The following is a 24,773-nucleotide window of genomic DNA, read 5'->3' on the forward strand; positions in this document are numbered from 1 at the left end:
GTGGAGCACAGGCTCCGGACGTGCAGGCTCCGTGGCCATGGCTCACGGGCCCAGCCACCCCGCGGCATGTGGGATCCTCCCGGACCGGGGCACGAACCCGCGTCCCCTGCATCGGCAGGCAGACTCTCAACCACTGTGCCACCAGGGAAGCCCCATCACCTGGCTTTTTTTCCACCATAGTAAACTGAATGGTATTTTTCAATTTCTGTTTTTTTTTTTTCTCTCTTCCTGATCACTAAATGTTCTTTTTCTTCTGTAGACTCTTTTTGAGTAACCTCATCCAATTTCCTTGCTTTGAATACCAGTCTATATCTTGATGGTTCTCAAATGTATATGTGCAGCCTCATCCTCCCACATCTGCCTCTTAAACAGTCACACTTGATATCCAATAGATATGTAACTCTTGACATGTCTAAAACAGAATTATTAATTCCTATCCTACCAAATCCACTTCCCTATTTCAGTAAATGGCACCACCAGTCACCCAGTTTCTCAGATCAAAGATCTAAGAGTAATCCTTTATTTCTCTCTTTTCTCACATCCACATCAGTAAATCCTGTTGCCTGCCTCCACAGTGACTCTTTTCTCTCCGTCGGCATTGCTACAACTCTAACTTATCTGCCACCATCTCTTACCCTGATCGCTATAAAATATCGGCTGGTTCAACCTCTTGAAAATTGTTTAGACGCATCTGCTCAATCAGAATAAATCATATCCCACGACCCAGCAGTTCAACTCCTGTATACATACTCAGCAGAAATGCATACATACACCCACTGAAGGACATGAACTAGAATGTCATTATTCAAAATAGCCCCAAATTGGAAACTATCCAAATGTCCATCTACAGTAAAATGGATAAATTAACTTATGGTGTAATCACAAGATTTTATACTATACTGCAGTGAAAATGAATAATTCATGACTATGTACAATAATATGGATAAATCCCATAAACACAAGGTCAAGCTAAAGAAAATTGACAATAATGAGAATATACAATATGATTACATACATATATAGTACAAAATACGGAAAACTAAGTTATGCTTTTAAAAGTCAGGATATCCTTGAAAAGTGTGTGTGGGGGGATGAGTGGTGAGAAGAAAGAATTCCAGGGTACTGGTGACATGACATTTCTTGATTTGGGTGCTAGTTACATTGGAATGTTCCATTTGTGAAAATTTATCAACCTGAGTACTCGTGTGCATTTTCTGTAGGTGTATTATATTTTAATTCAAACTTAAACATTTTTTTCCTAAAAAATAATTCACAGACATAAATGTAAGACATAAAGCTGTAAGATTCTTAGAGGAAAACATAGACATATATCTTCATGACCTTGGATTAGACAATAGTTTTTAAAATATGACACCAAAAGCACAGGCACACAAGAGAAAAATACAGATAAATTAGATTTAATCAAAACTTAAAAATTTTGTGCTTTAAAAGACACAATTATAAAGTGAGAAGACAATCCATAGAATGGGAGAAAATATTTGCAAATCATATACCTGATCAGAGACTTACATCAGTATATAAAGGATGTGTACTACTCAACAGTAAAAACAAATAATCCAATTTAAAAATGGACAAAGGATTTGAATAAATCTTTCTCAAAGAATATATACAAATGGCCAATAAACACATAAAAGATGTTCAACATTATTCATTAGGAAAATGCAAATCAAAACACAATGGGAGGGGCTTCCCTGGTGGCGCAGTGGTTGAGAGTCTGCCTGCTGATGCAGGGGACATGGGTTCGTGCCCCAGTCCGGGAAGATCCCACATGCCGCGGAGCGGCTGGGCCCGTGAGCCATGGCAGCTGGGCCTGCACTTTCGGAGCCTGTGCTCCGCAACAGGAGAGGCCACAACAGTGAGAGGCCCGCATACCGCAAAAAACAAAAACAAAAACAAAAAAAACCCCACAATGGGATACAACTTCACACCACAGATGGTTATAGAGTAAAAAATATAATATTGTATAACAATGAAATAACAAGTATTGGTGAGGATTTGGATGAATTAGAACATTGCTGGTGAGAATGTAAGATGGTGCAGTCACTTTGGAAACCAGTTTGGCTGCTCATCAAAAAGTTAAACACATGACCCAGCAATTCCACTCCTGAGTATATATGCAAGGTAATTGAAAACATATGCCCACACAAAATCTTGTGAAAAAATGTTCATAGTAGCATTATTCTTAATAACCCAAAATTCAAATAACCCAAATGTCCATTCAATGATGAATGAATAAATAAAATGTGATATGTCCATACAATGAAATAGCATTCAGTCATAAAAAGAAATGAAGTACTTATACATGCAACAGCATGGATAAGCCTTGAAAACATTAGGCCAAGTGAAAGAAGCCAGATGAAAGAATATTGTATGATTCCATTTATGTGAAATGCACAAATAGGTAAATCTATAGAAATAGAAAGTGGTTGCCAGGGGGTAGAGAGAAAAGAGTATGGGGAGTGACTCTTGGTACAGGATTTACTTTGGGTGGGTGATGAAAATGTTCTGAAATTAGTGGTGATAGTTCCCCAACTCTGAGTTTATTTTGCGTATGAATTTTATCTCAACAAATATGTTACTTTAAAAATATCCCATGAGATATATTCCTTTGGGTGAATAAATTATCAATTAAAAAAAGAAAGATAATAACCAGGGTTGACAAAGACGTGGTGAAACAGTCATTCCTACATGTTGCTTCTTGGAGTTCTGAAGAGTATTTTTCCACATGTATCAATAACAATAAAAATATTATGCGCTCTCATGCAGTATTTGTATATGATATTCTATGTAAATGATCAAAGGGTTAGACCCCCTCATGCCACATTTTGTCTAAGTGTGTTCATTGAAAAATTGAAAATAATATGTATGATTTTTTGGATGAAAATTGGCAAAGTAATTTTGCATATGCTTCTAAGGTAGAGCTCTATGTGATCATTAAAATCAAATGGTTGAAGAATATTTAATGACTTAGTAAAGTGCTTGTAATGTAATGTTAAGTGAGAAAAAAAGCAGCATACAGAAGTTTCTGATTCTTATTTGTAAGAGAGATAGAGATAGAGATGTGTGTGTTTGCGAGACAGAGAGAGAGAAAGAGAAAAGTGAAGCTGATACAAAGTACTTAAAGGAGACTTCCAGTCACCCCAGAATTGATCAATGCATCTCAATATATGAAACTGAAAAATGGGCAAAATAAAGAAAATACTCTAGGCATAGTCTGTGTAACACAATAAAGAAGAGCTGTTAGATGCTGTGTTTTATACTTCATATTCTACTACGGTGCCTATTATTGGATTTCTTTCCCCAACTTCATTCAATTCAGTTCAATTAAACAAATATTTACTAAATACCTACTAAATGGAAGACCTTGATCTGGGTGTCATAGCAAAAGTAAAGACGAATATGTAAGTCAGTAAGGGAAGCTTTGACCACTGGTCCAAGCAATGTAAGAAGACGGATAAGAGGATAAGAAAGGGGATAAAGATAATGTAAGGATGAAGATGAGGTTGAAGTGCAGGTGCAGTTGTTGCGAAAGAAAGGAAAGATGGTTGTAGCTTCAGTCCTTTGGAACATTTCTGAGGGTTGACGAGACTGTCATTATGGCCTGCCCATTTCCCAAAACAGAGAAATAGCTGATAGAGCAGAGGAGGTGAAGGCACTTTCAGAACATTGCACTTGGATGCTGAAGTCATGGGGATGAAGAGAGATGAATTAGGAAGGAAGGCTGTGCACTTGCTGTGGAAATCTAAGCACCTGGCGTGTATTAGCTATTTAATAGATACCTGCTGAATGAATGAATGAACAGCAAGTGTAGAAAAGGATAGATAAAATTGGGGAGGAATTATAAATAGATCACATGGACCTTCTAGAGCAGGGGTCCGCAAGCCCCAGGCCACAGATCAGGCTGCATGGCAGGAGGTAAGCGGCGGGCAAGTGAGTGAAGCTTCATCTGTATTTATAGCCGCTCCCCATCGCTCGCATTACCACCATCACTCCACTTCCTGTCAGTGTTTTGGTGAGTTGTATAATTATTTCCTTATATATTACAATGTAATAATAATAGAAATAAAGTGCACGGTAAATGTAATATGCTTGAATCATCCTGAAACCATCCCCCATCGCAGCCCATGGAAAAATTTTCTTACATGAAACTGGTTCCTGGTGTCAAAAAGGTTGGGGACTGCTGTTCTAGTGGGAGGTTTGTTGAGGGACAGTGAGAGTCCAAAGGGTTGGGAGCTAGGTGCATCCTAACTCCTGTGGGCCTGAAGAAGGAGGAGAAACAACTTTTCCCACCAGGAAGGTTTGTCAGGGACTGGTGGAGTCAGGGGTTGGTTAAGGTGAGGAAGTTGGGAAGAACCTTAGAGAAGAAAGCAAAGATGGAGAGCTGTCATGGGGATCCCAGGAAGGACCTTATTCCAGGGTGATCTAGAGTAAAGATGGAGGTGAATAACTGCATGGGGGCATGGAGAGAGGATGGGGGGAGATAAAGGGAAGGAACTGGGGAAACTAGCATGAAAGAAACAAAGCTGGAAGCTAAGCCTGGAAGTAGGCAGAGGGTCAAATAGGAAGAACTAAAATAAATTCTCACATCTCTTGATCTACCTCCTGAGAGCTTGTTTGGTTGTAGAAGGCCTTGTAACATCTCCATTGGGAATGGAATGGGATGACCAATCATGATGCCTTTTTTCTAAGAAGTTGGGCTTGTGCTTCGAAACAATAACAATAATAAAAGTATAGCTTATCTCATGACCCCCCTTTACTTGTGCTGCCCACCCCCTAAACCCCCTCCCCTTTGGCAATCCCCGATCTGGTCTCTGTATCTATGAGTTTTGTTTGTTCATTTGTTTTGGTTTTTAGATTCCACATATAAGTGATATCATACAGTATTTGGCTTTGAATTATTTCCCTTAGCATAATACCCTCAAGTCCATGCATGTTGTTGTCAATGGCAAGATTTCATTCTTTTTTATGGCTGAGTAGAATTCCTTTAGATATGTGTGTGTGTGTATATATATATATATATATATATAGTCTTCATTTATTCATCCATTGATGGACACAGGTTGTTTCTACATGGTGACTATAGTCAATAACACTGTACTGCATATTTGAAAGTTGCTAAGAGAGTAAATCTTAAAAGTTCTTATCGAGAAAAAAATGTTGTAACTTTGTATGGTGACATATGGTAACTAGACTCATAGTGGTGATCATTTTGCAGTGTAGACAAATATCGAATCACTGTGTTGCACACCTAAAGCTAATATAATGTTAAATGCCAATTATATCTTAATTTAAAAAAGTATAGCTTATACTTGCAAAGCATTTACTCAGTGCCGGACACTGTTCTAACATGTTACATATGTTAATTCATTTAATCTTCTCAATAATTCCACTGAGGTAGATACTATCAACAGCCTCATTTTATAGATGAGATCACACAGTTAGGTTAAAAGTTTGCCCAAGATTCTACAGCTGGCAAATGGAGGAGTTGAGAATTTAACTTGGCCACTCTGGTGCTAGAATCTATGCTCTCATTTCTCTGCTATTCGGCCTCTCCAAGGTTATGTAGAAGTATTATTATTCTGTGACAATCTCTCATATATCAGTAAATCAATGGGCTCTAAAGATATCACTAAGTAGCTGCAGTGATATTCCTGAGATCACTGTGTGGTTTATTTATTTGTCACAGACAAAATTTGAACTGATTTACCTAGTAAGTATTTTTCCCAATGTCAGTTTAGAATCAGAAAATTAGAGGGTAATGGATGAAGGTTGGAGACGAGCACCATTGCAATAGCAAGAAATGACGATTAAAGGCAAAATAGAAGACATGAAAAATGAAGAAGTAAAAAATACAAACACTTGAAAACTGCCTGGATAAATCACATGAAATGCAAAGTGAGGCCCTGGTGATGGGTTGGAAGGAGACAAAGAACATAGCTCAGTGCTCTCTAAGAAATCAGTAGGTGGCTGTGGTGGGTTGAGCAGTGAAAGAGAGCCTAGCAAAGAGCTTGGAACGGGATGAACCAGGACGGAGAGGCAGAAGAAATTCTTAAGAAGGTCTACCATCCGATTCTGATTGATACGCTTTCTGTAATGTTAAGCTCCTCTGTGGACTCAGGCCTTCGGTAAAGTCTAAAACATACACTAGAGCCTGTGTGATTACATTTTCAGCCGATGACTTGGAGAACATTCAAGGGAGGCTAAACCCAATGAGATCAAGAATTCAGTGGAAGCAGAAGGTTGGCACCAAGAGTGGGTGAACATGAGAATTTGCAAACTCTGTGATTTCACAGAAATCTTAGTTAGGGCATTCGTTTTGCATAGAACGTGGGATACGTGGCTTAAGTTAATTTTCCAGAGATCTGAAAGGACAAGGAGATCTTGGCTCCATCTGACTTGTCCTCCTTGGTCTTTATTAGATTAGTTTTGACTGTGGGCATCTGTGCTGGTGAGTGGAAGTACAGTGAGGGATAGGGAGAGTATATAAGATTAGGAGAAGTAATCATAGGCCACATTCTGTAAGATCTTGTCCATGACAAGGGGTATGAGATTTGCTTTTTCCCTAAGTACAAGGGGAAGGTATTGGAGACTTTCTGGCAGAGGAGAGACCCTACTTGTGCTATGTTTTAAGAGGATCACGCAGGCTGCCTTGTGGAGGTGTTCAGGAGTGGAATCAGGAAGACTGGTTAGGAGGCTATTATAGTCAATCAAGTGAGAGAAGGTGGGGAACTTGGCGTAAGGTGCTGGCAGAGAAGGTGGTCTGATTCAGGGTATATTTTGGATTTGGATTCGATAGGATCCACTGATGGACTAGAAACTGTAATAAAGAGAGAGAGAGATGATGCCTAGATTTTTGACTTTAGCAAGTGGGTGGAGAGAGGCTGCATTTGCTATGAATGGAAAACCAGGAGAAGAGGGGGCTTTGTTTAAAAAAATGTGTTTTATTCATGGTAAGAGGACAGGCTACTTTTCCAGTCTGGTGTATCTGTGGGGAGGAAGGTGATCTCCGCGTCTTACTCTTCTGCCATCTTCCCAGCACCCCCGCTACTTTTCCAATCTGGATGTGAGCTAAGGACTTGGGAATAGAGTGGAGACCAAAAGAACAATAAAAGAATGTATTAGAGAGACCTCCTCAAAAGAAAGAATGGAAGAGACTAGAGGGTGAGTAATGTGAGGGAGGGCCATGCAGGGAAGGGAAGGGAGTCACACTCAGCTATTCACAGTTACTGCGTAGGCCAAACTCTTTTGCCTGAAGAAGGATCTGGGCTTGGAGAGGTTAAAGGATTTGTCTAAGGCCGGCTAGTCAGGGCAGACTTGACATCGGAACCCACGTGTCCTGACTCCCTCTGTTAGGCAGCGGGAGTTGATAGCTACTGAAGACCCACAGGTGTTGGTGTTGAGCCTGGGCTTCACAGGCTTTTCTAATTCAATACTTGTTAACAACCCTAGGCCCCGAGAGTGCTACCATCTATCTCACTTTTCAGATAAGGAAACTGAGTCTTAGAGAGATAGGTAACTTGTTCCTTGTGCAAACACATGCAATAAGTGAAGTTTCTAGATGAAGAGTCAAATAATTTCAGACCTTAGAGATGTCCAGCTTCCTCATTATAGATCAGGAATCCAGTCCCTGGAGAGGTAAAGTAACTTGCCTATGATTCCTCAACAGTAGAGCTAGGATTTGAACCTAGGTGTCATGACTCTCTGCTCAGTGTTTAAAATCACTGGATTTCTAAATAGAATTTTTCCAGATATTTGTTTAAAGGGTCATGTTGGAGAGAATTGAACATATTATTAAAGCCAATATAGATTGCATTTCCTAATTTCCCTAAGTTTACTGTATTTTATAACATCATAGGAGGAGACTTTAATAATTTTTATAATATCAGAGTGCTTACTACCTAATAACCTGGTCCTAGTCTATGCGTTGAAAAATTGATTTTGTGATGATTCTTTCCTGTGTCTAATCAGGTCAATAAATTAAACTTAAAGGTCTGTTATTCTAGGTCATTCTTTTTCCCCTACAAAGAGCTTTAGCCATTGCCCCTTTCCAAATATTACTCTGAAGCTTTCGTTCGCCTATTCAGAATCTAACATCTGAAGCTCTTTGCTGCACACCAATGACCTCCCTTCCACAACCCCGCTCGCTATGATTGCCTTTATTGTTTCCAAAGACAATGCACTGTGATAACTATTTCCTTTTAGATGCTGCTTCTGATCTCTGATTGACAAAATGTGATATTTGAGAGTTCCAGAATATCCTGATCAGATTCCTGATCCTGGGCCACATTTGCAGTTTGGAGAACTATATTAACTATGCCAGAAAAGCGCATTCTTCCAACAATTTCCAAATTTACTCCAGAGTTATCTAGGATAAAAATAAAGTTTCCAGACCATGCACATCCAAGATGAAACATTATTATTTAGAACATGTGTTTGGTTCTTTAAAAGAAATAAATTGGGGGTGATTTGAGTACAAATCCTGCTACCGTGGTTTCCTATTTAAACTAAGCACATTAGCTTCCCTTTTCAAACATACCACTCAATTTCAGTCCTGCTCCGATCATAAAAAATGGGGAAAAGAAGTATCTACCTTTTAAAATACGTGCCAATCATACACTTGGCAACTTGACATGCTGTTTCCAAATACTGTTACTTCACCTTTGAGCTGTTATCAGCACCAGTGATTAATTAATGGATTATTTACTAAAGTTAGTTTCCTTTCTTCTCTCCTGCAAAAGATGCAGGAGACAAGTGAAGAAAAGCCAGACATGTGTATTCCATTTGAAAACCATGATTAAAAAGTTTAAAATTTCAAACCAACGGAAGAAACTGTTTTATTTTAACACTCTGGAAGGTTTCAGTGAACTCCATTATTTTCACTCACTATTTGCTTGAATAATTTAGGCAAGAAAGCTAAATTATACATAAAGTGTACAGTTAGAAGAAAAAGTTCATGCACAGCCCTAGGCTATAGCCTCCCCTAATGATGTCTGAAGTCAGTGAAAAGAACTCGTTAGACTGAGAGTAATTTCTCAGGGTTTAATTTTTTTTTCTTAAAGCAATAATGTTCCTATAAAAACCTGACAAATAATACACTAAAAGAAAAGCCACAAAAGAGAGTTTCCAGTTAAGTCCTTAGCCCCTGTATATTTTCATTTAATTTCATGTAAAAGTTGGCTTTCCACACACCACAATAGATGATCATTGGCAGCCTTGAGTGATTTGATCCAACAAAGAAAATACATGTCTTGATTCTACAGAGTTGCTATTTGGCCTCATCAGAATTCTGAAGTTACAGAGTTAAAAGGAGATGCTTCAGGCTGAGAGACAAACTTGAAACCTTCTGTAGAAAGGGGATCGGCACCCACTCAGTGTACCATCATTTGAGCAAGTAGTTGTCACTTGCTAGGGTATTGTACTTGAGGAGCAATCTGTATCATTAAACATTTACAGATTCACTAAAATGTTCACATCCCCTTTAAGTGTAACAAAGAGAATCCGACGGCTGTAAGACGACAGGAATATCAAAATGATACTGTAGTCACCTTTGATTCCTGAGCTGCCTTTGTTTCTTTTCTTAAAGTTACACAATTGTAGAATTTGAAGAATCCAGTTCAGTCCCTTCATTTTACAGATGAAGAACCTGAGACCCAGAGAGGGGAAGTGATGAGCTCAAGGCTATGCAGCTAAGGCATTTGTTCATTCATTCCCCAATGTTTATACACTTGGAGAGAGAGAAAGGAATTCCAAACAGAGAGACCAGCCATATGTAAAGGTAAAAAGGTGGGAACCAGCATGATTCCTTGGGGGAAAAAGAGGTGCCAATTATTGTCTGGGCATCTCTTCCCCCACCCCTACTTCTAAGAAAATTTGCACCCTGGCCATAAGCTGGCAGGGAAGGGCACAGAGAGTCTGGGGTCAGATTGCCTGAGACTGACTCTGACTGTGCCTTGTAATAGCTGTAAGACTGTAGGCAGTTCACTTACCTGTCTCTGATTTATTTTCACCAACAGTAAAATGATGATGGAAACAATAGAACCTACTTCTTAGGGTTGTTTTGAATGGATAGTAATGCATATAAAGGGTTTATAGACAATGTCTAGCAGTAAGAGTTCTATAAATATTAGTTATTCTCATTAACATATTAATAGAACATAAATTCTTCCACATGTATGTTGTCTCCGGGTCATAGCTGACCAGAAAAGGGGTGGTGGGCAGTTGACCCAGGTGGCGCATCTGTGAAGCAGCCAATGTCCTATTACTTGTGTGACCTGCTTTTGAAGAGATAAACTGGACTATTAAGGAATTATGAAATGGGCAACCAAAGATCCAGGCTAGTTAACCAAAAGGCTGAGAAAAAGATGATTGAGAAGACTAAGGGCCAGGGCAGGAGTTATGGTCCCAAGTGAAAACTGCAGTTACAAAGTTTTGAGGAAGCCAGTTGGTTGGAGAGGAGGATGGGGCCTGTGCACACACTTGTGCACACTGTTCCCCACCCCCCCACCCCAAACCTCAGTTCCTAAAAACTTTATATGTCTAGTCCAATTCCATGCGTAAGCAATGCTCACAAGACCCTCATTTCTTAGAGGTAAGTGGAATGAGTCTCAGGTCCTTCCAATTAGAAGAAACTACCAAATACTTACAGACAGTTCTTCAAGGAAGACGCCCAATACTGGGATATAGACAGAGGCCAATTGTGAAAAGCTGGGTGTGCCAAAGTGAGTTTAAACTATCTCTTGAAAGCCACTAGAAGTTACTGAAGGATTGAAATGGGTGTCATGTATGCTCAAATTTGTCATCAGCTCTGTAAGATCATGCATGCAACAGTGCAGAAGGTAAATTTGAAGGACGAAAAGAGATTAGAGAGGGGAAGCTAGTTAAAAGGCTTTGGGTAGGGCTTCCCTGGTGGCACAGTGGTTGGGAGTCCGCCTGCCGATGCTGGGGACACGGGTTCGTGCCCCGGTCCGGGAAGATCCCACATGCCGCAGAGCGGCTGGGCCCGTGAGCCATGGCCGCTGAGCCTGCACGTCCAGAGCCTGTGCTCCACAACGGGAGAGGCCACAGCAGTGAGAGGCCCGCATACCGACAAAAAAAAAAAAAAAAAAAAAAAAAAAGCTTTGGGTATAATCTAGGTTAGAAGTGGTCAGGAGCTGAACTAAGGGAGTAGCGGTAGAAATGGAAAGAAAATACAGATAAGGACGATATAAAGAGCCTGATGACCTACTGTGGGGCACAGAGAAGCTCTCAGAGTTGAGGAAAAATTTCTGACTTGAGCGTTTGGATGGATAAACTCGGAAACATAGTTTGGGGCATAGAAATCGAGAGAGATGCCTTTGCACATGCCGATTTTGAGGCCTCTATGGGAAATCCAAGTGAAGACGTTTCATTGCATTTGGATAGGTGGTTATGGAGCTCAGCAAAGAATCTGGGATGATAGATTTAGGAATCCACAGGATAATAATGATAGTTGTAACTAGTGGTCTGGCTATGTCTTTCAAGGTAAGTTTAGATCATGAGAAGAGATGTATAGTCTGGGGAACACCCATATGTAAGACGTGAGTGAGCAGAGGGGCCTGTGCAAGGGTCCAAGGAAGGATAGATGGAGAGATGGAAGAAACCCAGGATGAAGTGGGAGAGGGAGGCTTAGGAATCAAGACGGGAGGACATTTCAAGGTGAAGAAAGTGATCAGCAATGTCAAGTGCAGACAAAGTTTCTTGGGAGCTAAGGGCACAAAATGATCCATTGAACGTAGCAGCGTGGGAGGTTTTCTGAGACCAAAGCTAAAGGAGTGAGAGGAAAATAAAGATGACAATGGATTGAGGGATGAAGTGGGGGGAAAACTAAAGGAGGAAAGCAAGTATACTCCAGCTGTAAAAGAAAGAAAGGTGAAAAGGATTAAATAAGGATTATTTGTTTGTTTAGTACAGAATAGACTTGACGTGTTGCTGAACTGAGTCAGAAAGGAGAAGTTAGTGATAGAGGAAAAAAGAGGTCTGACAGAGCAAGGTTCCTCCTGAGGAGGTAGGAGACTGCAAGACCAAGGTGGATGGATTAGCCTTGGATAGGATGAGGGACGATGCTTCCATGGAAACAGGAGGGAAAGAGGAAAAGATGGAGGCCAGTAAATTTAAGTTTGTATGTGTTGATTCAGCAAGTTAAAGGAGCTTCGTGTTTGAGACAGTTGTTTTTCTTAGGAAAGTAAGAAGCAAGAACATTTGCTGAGAACAAGAGGAAAAACTATGATGCAAGGAGTTTGAAGAGAAAAGGGAATGTTAGAACAAACCACCGCAAGGACCAGGAGAAGGGCCGAAGAGGAACTTATAGAACAGTAGAGCCATTTAAGAGCCCAGCTGAGTCTGAAGACCATTGGTGTATGAGACATCAGTCCATGTGGTGATTTGATTTCTGCAACAGTAGTCCACACCCCAGAGGTAGGAGGAGGTGCAGGATAGGTTTGACGGCAAAGCAAGAAGACAAGGAAATCCAGAGTGATGCTAAAGGAAAGGTGGGCTAATTTAGGCTTCCAAAGGACAGAAATGACTCAGGAGGGAGGGGTCAGCTTGGGAGGAGAGAGACAGAGGTTTGAATTGGAAGCTCTGGGTGGTCCAAAGTGGGGAATCATGAGATGAGTGGTGGCACACAGGACAGGAGTTTGTTATCAGTGTGAAATCTTCAGCGTTGAAGATCTCAGAAATGTCAGTTAATCGTTGCCCAAACCAAGACCAAAGGCAGGTCCCCTAATTTAGTCACAGATTTTCTTTTCCTGGAATGCCTCTGGCTTCTCTGAAAAGTCCTAGAGCCATAATGAGAAGGCCAAACTTGTTATAGCCTGGCAAGAACTTTGCCAGGGTAATTTACCTTTGCCAAGGTAATTTATCCTCTTTTGTCACTAGAGTTCCAACTGAGGCTGGGAAAGATTGAGCATGTTTAATCACAGTGTTCTTTGGAGTCCGTCGCAAGGCATTAATAATTGCTGTGATATTAGCAGCTTTACCTCTTACACTGGCATCCTTTTGTCACATTAGTGTAATACTGCCATCATGTAGCTTAGTATTAACGCGACACAAAGTAAAATTACATGTGCACTTTTCATATTGTTGTGTTGAAATCCAGTATGTATGTGACACTAATACTATTCAAATTCCATAAAGTATACAGTTCCGAATGCAAAGACATTTTAATGTTATGTTAGAATAAGAATGCAGATCATTACACTTTCAGAACCGTGCAGTGGAGGAAGAAGAACTAAAGGGCTTAACATTTGTGAGCTCAGGGGAGAACAATCCAGGGATGGTTCCCACTCAGGACAACCCCACCCTTGCCTTCCTTGGCAGTCGGGGCAGTGTTCATTGCCCACTTGCATTAGAACAAGAGCCGGAAAACTTTTTTTTTAAGGCGTCAGCAACTAAATATTTTTAGTTTCATGGACTATATATATGGTGGCAACTACCATGGTTCACCCTGGTGGTGCAAAAGCAACCCTGGGCAATATGTAAATGAATAAGTGTGGCTGTGTTTTGATAAACTTTTATTTATAGACACTGAAATGTGAATTTCATATACTTTTCACATGTCATGAAATAGTATTCTACTTTTGATTTTCTTTTCAGCTGTTTCAAAATGCAAAAACCACTCTTAGCTTGGGGGCCATACAAACACAGGTGGAGGACCAGATGTGGCCCTCGGGCCATAGTTAGCTGACCCCTGTGTTAAAAGATGATGAATCCAGGGTTCCCTGGTAAGCATGCTTGGAGCCAAGCTCTCTTGCAGAGCTTATATAGGTGAGCACGAACATTCTCATCCTGGCCTTGAAGGGGGGTAGACACATTGTTTTCTTTCCGTGTTTTCTATTTCCTCTCTTCTCACCCCAGAGAGCTGGTGCTGCCTGTCACAGTAGCATGTCCTCTGAATGCCTGGCCAGAGCACTGAAGGAGGTGTGCCACGACCTTGTTTGTCAAAAATGAAAGGATCTAATTCTTCAGTTTAGACCAAGCCTTCGGATGCCCTACCCTTTCTATTTTTTTAAAAAAAATTTATTTATTTATTTATTTATTTTTGGCTGCGTTGGGTCTTTGTTCCTGTGCACGGGGTTTCTCTAGTTGCGGCGAGCGGGGGCTACTCTTCATTGCGGTACACGGGCTTCTCACTGAGGTGGCTTCTCACTGCGGTGGCTTCTCTTTGTTGCGGAGCACGGGCTCTAGGCATGTGGTCTTCAGTAGTTGTGGCTCGCGGGCTCTAGAGCGCAGGCTCAGTAGTTGTGGCGCACAGGCTTAGTTGCTCCGCAGCATGTGGGATCTTCCCGGACCAGGGCTTGAACCCGCGTCCCCTGTATTGGCAGGCGGATTCTAAACCACTGTGCCACCAGGGAAGTCCCTCCCTTTCTATTTAGTAGTAAAATATTTCCCAAGCGGAAGACCAAAATTATGCTAGTAAATGCAATACATTGTTTTCGAGCTTTTATGTATATATATACATATTCATACACATATATACATATGGATGTATACATACTTTTAGAATTTTTATTCACTTTTAGTTAGATGTCATGTCAGGTAGCAGGCTTCAAGTCAAATCTGAGACCCTTTGAACCCATTCTGAAGTAACATTGTAAAACTTACCTATGATCTACGGGAGAACTAAACTACTTCCCTCACCTTCATGTTCTTTGATTTAGATCCAAGAGAGTAAGACAGAGATAATCCTAATAGATTGTTGAATAACCAAAAGGACCTAAGAAAGGCTCAGTCACACTTCCAAAGGAAACCTGGACTTAGACTATCTGGAGCATTTCATCAATGGAGGAAAAAAGAAAACTACGGTCCATGGATACTGAAGGGTGAGGGACCATGTAGTGGAGATGAGGGGATGACGGAGGGAGGAAAAAGTCATGTGGTTCGCCTTATCCCTCTGCAGCTCTTTTTCTTATTTTTTCTTTCTCTTTCTCTAGTCCAGCCATCACAGACCTGGCCCTGTGCTCTTCTCGTGCTGAGGCTGAGGAAGCAGAGGAGGTACAAGGAGTGCCATGGTGGCACAGGGGCTAAGCAACTGGGGAAGCCAATCATAGGAGCAACGTGATTACAGACTGATGCTCTACCTCTAGAGATGGACATTTTTTCGCTTAGGCCTCAACCCACAGACAAGGATTTATTACCATCTCACATCCCCTGGACATACAGTAGGGAAAGAGAGTAAGATCCCTATTCAAAGAAGGGAGTTAAGCTTTGGTTTCTGATTGTTTCAGAAGAGGGTGGATGGAATGCTACTACCATCCTGTAGGTCCGCAGGACCCTGAATACTTCTTGTCCAATCTAAGGGAAGAATATATTTCGGTAGTGGGTTTCAGTAGGTGTGAAGTAGACTTGGCACCATACCTTGTTGCCCCAAGCTTTCCTGGAGAGATGGGCATTGGGGCCATTCTCTCTGGAACCAGTTGAGTGTGGTCCTGATTCTTGCTGAACGTGGCCAAGCTTAAGAGGGGAGGTTCCCCAGTTACTCATCCTTTGAAATCCACTCATCCTTTGAAAACATACATCTAACAGAGTAGGCTGAGTATAGGACCCTGTTTACCTGGGACAATCCCAGGTATTTATATTCGGACTAGTTATTAATGGTGCCCCTTCCTTTTCACTATGGCATTGGGTAATAAATTATATGGTCATTCTAACTGAAAGTTATTCTATTACAAGTCCAGCTTCCTGTGTCATAATCAAATCACCATCGCCAGCTTATAAATGACTCACTCTATATTGAAAGCTTATGATCTTCAGCTACTTTCAGGGATAGTCTACTCAAAAGTGACATTTTGGGGGGCAGCAACCAATGTGAGGAGAGCCAGAGTATCTGAGGAACAAAGTTGAGTGGACCATAGGGAAAGGTATGTTCAACTCTGCTGGGGTCAGGGGACAGAAAAGACTTTACAAAGAAAACATTTTGAGGAAAGGGGGAAAGGTGTTGCAGGCAGAGGGGACAGCGGAGCAAAGGCTCAGAAGTGAGGAACAGCATTGAAACCACTGAGGAATTGAAAGATGATGAGAGTGGCCGAAGTGCAAGGAGCAAGCTGGGTGGATAAGCCATGAGGAAAGAGACTGGAGGGAGAGGTGTGTTCGGGACCACACAGGGCCCTTGGTACCTTGTTGGGGGACTTCAACTGAATCTTGTAGTCACTGGAACTTACATCTGGCTCGTCTTCTGAAAACCTGGAAAACATTTTAAATGAAGATTTATTCCAAGCCAAACACACACAACATTTATTTTATAAAATTAAGGAAATGTAAATATGAACTGAGTATTGATTATGTTAAGGAACGATCATTACATTTGCCATTTTGCAAAAAAATGAAACACTTTTAATCTTTCCTTTGTGAGGTGTATTACTAAGTATAAGGGATCAAATGATGTAATGTCTGGGATTTGTCTTGAAATACTCCTGCAGAAAAAAAGGGGAGACTGGGGGTCTTGAAAAAAATAGGATTGGGTATAGGGAAAGAGTGTTGGTTGAAGTTGGGGGACAAGGCTAGGCATAAAGGAATAGATTTCTTGTATTTTCCACTTTTGAGTGTGTTTATATATTTTCATAACAAGAAGTTGAAAAAATAAAATGCATATTTCCTGGGTCTCAGCCCAGATCTACTGAATTAGGATCTTTGGGTAAGAGGATCAGATGCAGATGTTGGATTAAGGGAGGAGTGGGGGATGGGCAGGAGGCAGGGGCCCCATCTGGAAAGCCAAAGTAATGGAGGGTTGAATCTCAGCTGTGGAGCTGGGGAGAGGAAGATGGGTATGAGATGTCTGTTGTAGTTTACTAGACAGGACCTAGTTTCTGATTAGAGGGAGAAGGTGAAGTTGAAGGTGACTCTTGAGAGACTGAATGAATGGTGCCACTACTGAGATGGGCAGTAGGGAAGAAGCAGATATGAACAATGAAACCTAGAGCAGTCACAGTTTCGAGTATTCCAAGTATTACAAACAATTGAGTCTCTTCGGTTAACACCATTTCAATATTCTTGCCATATTTCTTATTCCTTAAAATCACTTAAAGACTTGAATTATATGCAGATAATAGTTTCTCTGCTCCATCTTCCAGGAATATGTCTTTAATCGGGGTTTCCAGCAGGTCTGCCTTTGAATTAATGTGACCTGATTCACTATTTTCAAAGGCACATACCCTCCACCTTCCAGTGTCCACAAGCTTTTTTTTGTTTTTCCTCTCTGCTTTTGTCCACTGTCCTACCGGTCTTGTTCTTAGAAAATAGGAAGCAGCTCAGGGATTTGTGGTACACAAAGTACAGTGTCCTCTCTTCCCTTTAACCCTCCAGAAACTACGGAGATATGTGTAAACACACCCAGAAGCTCTGAGACCCCAAGGTCAGCTGCATCAGTGTTCTTGGAATTTTTGTCTTTTTCCCAGTCACTTCCTATTTTCAGTTTTAAGAACCTAAGCCTGAAACGTGACATCTTTTAGGAAATCCAGTTAAACCCCACACTTTCAAATAACTAGCTTTCGATTTGCCCAAGGGACATGAGGAAGTGGCCTGCAAGCTACTTCTCTGGAGACTTGGTCTTTCCTGTAATCTCCACGGGCTCTTTGCAGAAAGCCATATTTCTTCCAAGTCCTTCTTTTCATCCCTGTCTGAACCTGCCTTCATCCTCCTAATGGCTAATTAAAAAATTACAACCAAGAGCATTAAATAGTAAACCTCTTCCGTGCTATCTCTGTTTAATTTCTGAGGCCCCAAGCAAAATGCCTTGAACAGAATTCAAAAGAGCCACCTTTCTGCTTGCAAACTGCATGATAAACAGCATTCTAGTGGGGAGGGGCCTTTATTCTAATGGGTAACCCTTCTATGCAGGGTCTGCTTGGCCATTATTCACACCTTATTCCAGAAAGACAAAGTTTAGGGGGTTACATTCTCTCCAATATTGTGACTTTTCACTTGAGCTGTGTGTGTGTGTGTGTGTGTGTGTGTGTGTTTCCTCTTCCCTTGGTGCCTGATGTTTCCATTATACCTTGAAGCAACTAGGAGTTTTAAAACTCACAATTATTCTTTTCATTGAAGTTAGAAGTCTGAGCTTGATGAAAATTCATCCCAGTTCATGATGTGCCTCTCACTGCTGTGGCCTCTCCTGTTGTGGAGCACAGGCTCCAGACGCGCAGGCTCAGTGGCCATGGCTCACGGGGCCCAGCTGTTCCACAGCGTGTGGGTTCTTCCCGGACCGGGGCACGAACCCGTGTCCCCTGCATCGGCAAGTGGACTCTCAACCACTGCGCCACCACGGAAGCCCCATGATGTGCACTCTTAAGTTGTTGCTTGATTCCATTTGCAAAGAGAGCTCTTGGGAGGCAGTGTCTAAATAATAATCAACATAGTGCTCTATTTGCCTTCATTTATACATTATCTCAACACTTCATTATGGATTTTAATAGGACCAGAATTTAAAAGCTAAAAGCAGACATAGCAGACTCGGTCTACTTTAGACTGTTCTTCACCAATTGTTTCTTCTTGTGATTATACAATTTTACTTTATCATCCCTTTGATAACAATTTCTGCATGAAAATTGACTTTATATTTCATTTTTCCCGTCTGTTATCTTCGCGGCATCCATACGCAAACACCCTTTGTGCTGCACTGGTAATATAACTGATCAGGCGAAGCTGTGCCACAAGAAATCAAAACCATAATAATCTCTTTGGATTTTGCATTTTAAATATTGCATTCATTGTTGCACTGAGGTTTCTGATCCCTTTCCAGACATTACGGAGATTACCTTTGGTAATGCCTATTTCATTGTACTTTGATATAAAATAATGTGTGTCATAAATCATCTGAGTGACTGTCATTAAACAGAAAATCACCTACTTAGGATATGTAACAATTTGCTTTTCTAATTTGAAGAAGATTGAGGCATTTTAATTATAGAAGGTCTCTGTAAGAGACTGGAATTCAATATAAAATTGTATTCCTTATGGAATTGTAGATTAGAAATAATAAAATCTTTATTCATTAATTTTACATTCTTTTTTGCAAGTGCTAAATCAAAACATTCTTGGGAGGGTTTCCTAAATAAAACCCTACACTTTGGTCACCATTACTCTGAGAAAAAGTTGTGTTCACTTATTCAAGAAAAAGGCACAAGAGAATCAGCTGTTATTGCAGGTTAATTTGCACTTGTAAATTTAAGAAATTGTAACATTGAAAGCTGGGAACGGCATTGTCTAAAAAATTGAGAAAAGACAAAGAGAAGGCATAAAGCCACAAGGGATCGGGGAGGGGCTGTTTAAAATTATTGGTGTGCTTCAGAATTTCAAGACTGCTTCCATTTGGAAGAGGATGGAGGTGTGGTGCCTTCTCAGGGAAGAACAATTTAAAATTATTGGAGCCCTCCTCTTTAAAGGTCATCAGGGTTCTGCACACGGACAACGTAGAGAGATTTAAAATTATGAGAGCACTTCACATTGTTTAAAACATTGGTTTTTTATAAAATGTATTTCCACGTTTTATTTCTTCAGTGACTAGGTAATTACAGCAGCCTAGAAACTGAGGTACCTCATCCTGAAACTAGTATTTTCTCTTTGGATTCTTCCCTTTTCTTTCCTTCTGCCTTTTTTTTTTTTTTTTTTTGCCCCCTTAATAAGTTTTCTAGTTTCCCTTGCTGCCGGGATAGACACATCATTCTTTGTTCTTGCCCATAAATCACCCTGTGACGGAGGAACCAGGAAGTTATTAGGGGTGAGGGGAAGGTCAGGTTGAAAATTCAGATTGATCTAACCTATTCTCGCAAAATAGCACTTGGCCTACCTCAAATCCAAAGCAAAGCCCCAAAGCCAGGCTGCCACGATATGACTTTTAGTCCTGCTTCGTGAGGGAAGAGACTTCTGCAGCTTTGATAGTGAATGTTACAGAGAGTCACAGAAACGGCCAGTTTGTCCTCAGTAAGTATTCAGTTATAACTACATTGACCTAGACGCATCAGACACTTTTTTCCTTCTTCTCTCCTGTTTGCCCTCTCTCTCTTCCCCTCTTCCTTTGTCTCTCAATATGGCCAGCTAGGAAGGACATTCTAAAGATTCAGTGTGGAGGCTGATCAAATTGTTGAGGAGGGGGCCTTTTATTTGGGAATTCCAGATGTTTCTCTTCTCGTGTCAGAAATCCGTCTTGTGTACACACAACACACACACACACACACATCAGGGGATGTGATGAGGAAATTAATTCAAGGACCCTAGCTGGGATAACAAATATGTTTCTTCCAGTCTTTCTCTCCATTTCCGAAAGAAAATCCCTTCCCTCGCCAGGTCATCTTCCCTGTTGGTTACGTTACTTGGTAAAAGGTGGAAGCAGTGTTCCACGTGCTTTGTAAAAAGCTGTATCAAAGTGAATTGGGGCTTCCCTGGTGGCGCAGTGGTTGACAGTCCGCCTGCCGATGCAGGGGACACGGGTTCGTGCCACGGTCCGGGAAGATCCCACATGCCGTGGAGCGGCTGGGCCTGCGCATCCGGAGCCTGTGCTCCGCAACGGGAGAGGCCACGGTAGTGAGAGGCCTGCATACCGCAAAAAAAAAAAAAAAAAAAAGGACAGAGGGGGGCTTCCCTCAGCCCACAATGGTAGAGCACTTGATATATGTTATGGTTGGAAGAGGTAAAAAATGATCCTCCCTTTTTGCTCCTGCTTCACTTTAGCACCATTGAAAGAGAGGTACAGAAGCCAGACAGATGGAAATTAACGTATCAGCTTTGAGAACGAGGCTTAGGTCCTCAGGCAACTGGGCTGGCTGACATTTTACCTCTGTTAGCATCATACTCACTGGGTCATGGCCAAGGGAGCCTAGGCTGTGGTTGTCTTCTGGACCAGGCACACTTGGCAAGGAGAAAACTCCTCAAGAGAGACCCAGCAGGTGCCGGCCATCCTGCTTAGTTCCTTCTCTCCAACTTAATATGAGAAAAGGATAGAGAGAAACCAGGAAAGCAACTCTACCTGTGGAAATGCCTTCCTATGAAGACATGGGGAGTAAGGAATAAGTGTTCCCCAATTAAATATGAAAAAACAATTATTCCTATTGAGCTTAAGGTATGATGATACCAAAAAAGTACAATGTAACAAATTCACATGCTAATAATTCAGAAAAATTTTTAAATGTTAAAAATTAAATTCCTTAAAGAACATTGACTAGCTCAAAAAATTCTTCAGTCGTTTAAGGAAGGACAAAGATTAACTTTTAAACTTACTTTAGTAACATGTAAAACAATGACTATGTCAATAACATTATTATTTCTTATTTATGAAAAGTTCCTTTAGAACATCTACATGATTATACCACAGTAGACTTGTTCAAGGTTCTGTACAATTCTTGGAAGTAGAAGCAGACATTTTCTTTTAAAAAGTCTTTAATTCATGATTATGACAGCAATGAATTCAACAAGGTCCCTAGGCCTCCCCATTTGCCTGAATCAGCGATGCTTTATCACATTAGCTATTCCGGGCTGGTGATACAAGGAGAGAAATGTGGCCACCCAAGGACCTTTTATGATTTTTGTCGCTGGACTGCTTGTCACCCAGAGAGGTCTGTTTCCACTCCAACTGCTCCTTCATGAAACTATTCATGTGGCTGAGGCGCATAAGAGGCAGGTGGGCTTGTCAGGGCCAGTCTGAGCTGCTGGCCTTTTATGACTGGCTTGCACGGGAGCCCATTCAGGCTAACCCGAAACCCAGCAATGCTAGGAGTAGATTCAGTTCTGCTTTGAGTTAAGCTGGGTCTGAGAGATTCCCTTCCTTTACACAGAACATTTGCAAACATTAAAGAGTGAATTGGGCTTCTTATTTCAGGCGTAAAGCTTTATGGTGTTATGGGACAAAGAGGAAGGTAATTCAGTTAGGGAGTGACACAATCACCTTTGATAAATTGCATTTTTAGGTCATCTAGGATGCAAAAAGGATAATGGATGGGGGCGGGGTCGTCTCCTTGACTAATTTATTCCCGAAGTGTGCCAGTGCTGACAAGGGAAGGGTACCCGGCTCTCTGGCTGTTAGGTTCTCTCTGTTGGAACACACCCCGTTGGAGGGGAATGTTTTGCCCATTTGGATAGGGCAGCAGCCTCTCTTTCGGGTGATTTGTCGTAATGATGATGATTGTTGTTGGATTACTATAGTCGCCCACTGGCAGGATGATAGTTAAAAATTTGGCAGTGTTTGCATTATAAATGACTATTTTTACAGCTCAGCTATAAAAGTTTACTTAGGTCTGAAATTTGATATACAAGCTCTCCATCCAGGAGTGCTTTCCTTTCAAATGAAATCTTAAAAAATGGTTAATAAAATTGGTCTGTCTAATTTTCCTGACTTATATGAGTATTTTAGAAAAACAGAAAGGTATCATTTGCAAAGGCTTTCTAACACTTTTTCTGAGTTAGCCTTGAGTTTAAACAAGATGCTATAAAATTTAAGTTATTCAAACTGATCTTGGATGGATTGAGGAAAAAATGATATTATGCACAGGGCTAGACTGGAGAAAAGGAAGTAAGCAGATAGTCTTTATACTTAACCTTAAAAACTCTACCTCTGGCCCAGAAATGGAAGCTCTTTTGGAACAATTATCACTGTGCATTTTCATTATGCATTTTATACCTCTGAGTACATAATCACCTGCTCATGTCTATCTGATAAATAATGAGGTTTTTATTTCACATTTGCATTGTTAATTACAGTATATTACAGAAGTAGGATACCAGGCATCTGTTATTCATAGAATGTAATTAAAAAAAATAACCAGGGCACTTTAAATACACAAAAAGAAAGCACCCCTTATTAGAGGCCACCCAGATCTGTTGATAGCTTTTTATTTGGACTTTAGGGTAGTCGTGGCAGTAATGAAGGAAAAATACCACATGCACTGAAGCTATCAAGATAAAATATAATGTGCCTTACAGCCTGGCAAGAGTTTATGTCCTTACCCTTGAGGAAGGAATCACAGTTTTGTAAATGCAAAAGCAATAAGAATATATTTAATGTTGAGAAGATGAAAACTCCAACCCATGAGTTTCCTCTAAGTGTCTGACAACCGCTGGTGATGACATGAGGGTCCGGTTGGAAAAGTGAATTCTAGGGTCTCAGGATAACTCTCTTCACTACTGAAAGATGGTTCTTCTGAGTGGGGCTCACTTTCTTCCCTGACTTCCGTGACTGGGGTCTTGTTGAGAAGAGGTGTGGTGAGAAAAGCAATAGACTAAAAATCTAGGAGCCTGGGAATTCTCCATCTGCCTAGTTCAATAACCACCCAATGGTTATTGGTCACTTCTGCGTAAATGAGGAGTACTGACATTGCCCTTCCAACCCCAGAGGGCTGTACTAGGCATCCAAGTGCAGTGAATACACTGTGAGAAGCAGATGCATGATAAATAAAATGCAAGTGATCAAGTAATGACTGCCCTTCGGGAAAGACTCTGCACAGGCCAGTGTTGGAATGTCTTATCTTTTGGGCAATAGATTTTATAGCCTCATCAGTCACCACAATCGCGATATAGAACTCTTCTAGCACCATAAAGAAACTCCCTCAAGTTATTCCCTAGTATCATACCCTCCATCCAACTCCAACCTGATTCTTGTCCATTATTATAATCTGGTCATTTTGAGAATGTTACATAAATGGAATCATACAGTATGTAACCATTTGAGATTGGTTTTCCACTCGGCATAAAGTCCTTGATATTCATCAAGTTTTTGCACGTATCAGTAGTTTATTCCTTTATATTGCTGAGCAGCTTTCTATTGTCCTTATGTACTGTTGTCTATCTGTTCACTCATCAAAAGACCATTGGGTTGTTTTTAGTTGGGGGCTATTATAAATAAAATTGCTGTGAACATTTATCTACAGGTTTTTATATAAATACAAGTTTTCATTTCCTGAAGAGAAATATGCAGAAGTATGATTGCTGGGTTATCTGATAACCCTGTTTAACTGTGTAAGAAACTGTTTTCCAGAATCACTTTGCCATCTTACGTTCCTGCCAGCAATGTATGAAAGATCCAGTTGTCCTGCATCCGTACCAGCATTTGGTGTTATCAGTATTTTTACTCTAGCCATTTTAATAGGTAGGTAGTGGTATATGTCCTTGTAGCTTTAACCTGCATTTCTCTATTGGTTAATGACACTGGACAACTCTCCACGTATTATTTGCTGTCCATATATTGTCTTTGGTGAAGTGTCTGTTCAAGTCATTTGCTCATTTTCTAGTAGGGAATGGGGTTTTGAAGAAGTTTTGCTCTTTGTCATGAGCAAACATAACCTATGGTACCTACACAAGAGGCTGTAGTAATAAATTAAATTTCTTTCCAACTATTGTGAATGCTGGCCATGCTGTGATGGGTCAAGCATGAAAAAAACAGCCTGTCATTTTCTTCTAATATATCTTTCCTTTGTTCCATATTACAGTCTATATGCTTGGAATGTTTCTTTTTGGTTTTTCACCAGGGACAGGAAAATCTCACTAATTCAGAATGATGAAGGGAAGAGGGAGAGTAGAGCCGGGATGCCTCAAGGAAAATTACAGGCGAAAGATGTTTTTAAAGAAATGCCGCGAGATTAGAAGTCTGCCGCGACTAGAAAGAAATCAAGAAAGTCTGATGAATAAATACTAAGCTTAAATTAAATAGTCAGTTTACGACAGATGAATGGATAAAGAAGATGTGGCACATATATACAATGGAATATTACTCAGCCATAAAAAGAAATGAAACTGAGTTATTTGTAGCGAGGTGG

General features: G+C 40.8%; 1 protein-coding gene across 19 annotated transcripts in view; it reads right to left on the reverse strand.

Annotated features, from left to right (window-relative positions):
- The window catches only part of MEIS1 (Meis homeobox 1), a 964,979-nt gene that overhangs the window by 275,215 nt on the left and 664,991 nt on the right, over positions 1-24,773 (reverse strand). For all 19 annotated transcript variants that reach the window (XM_079941540.1, XM_079941543.1, XM_079941545.1 and 16 more), the window contains one exon: positions 16,152-16,218. The gene's annotated coding sequence lies outside the window, so the exon portion shown is untranslated. The remainder of the gene's footprint in view (positions 1-16,151; positions 16,219-24,773) is intronic.

Source organism: Stenella coeruleoalba (genome assembly GCF_951394435.1).
Source record: "Stenella coeruleoalba genome assembly, chromosome: 13".
In the NCBI taxonomy this organism is placed as follows: Eukaryota; Metazoa; Chordata; class Mammalia; order Artiodactyla; family Delphinidae; genus Stenella; species Stenella coeruleoalba.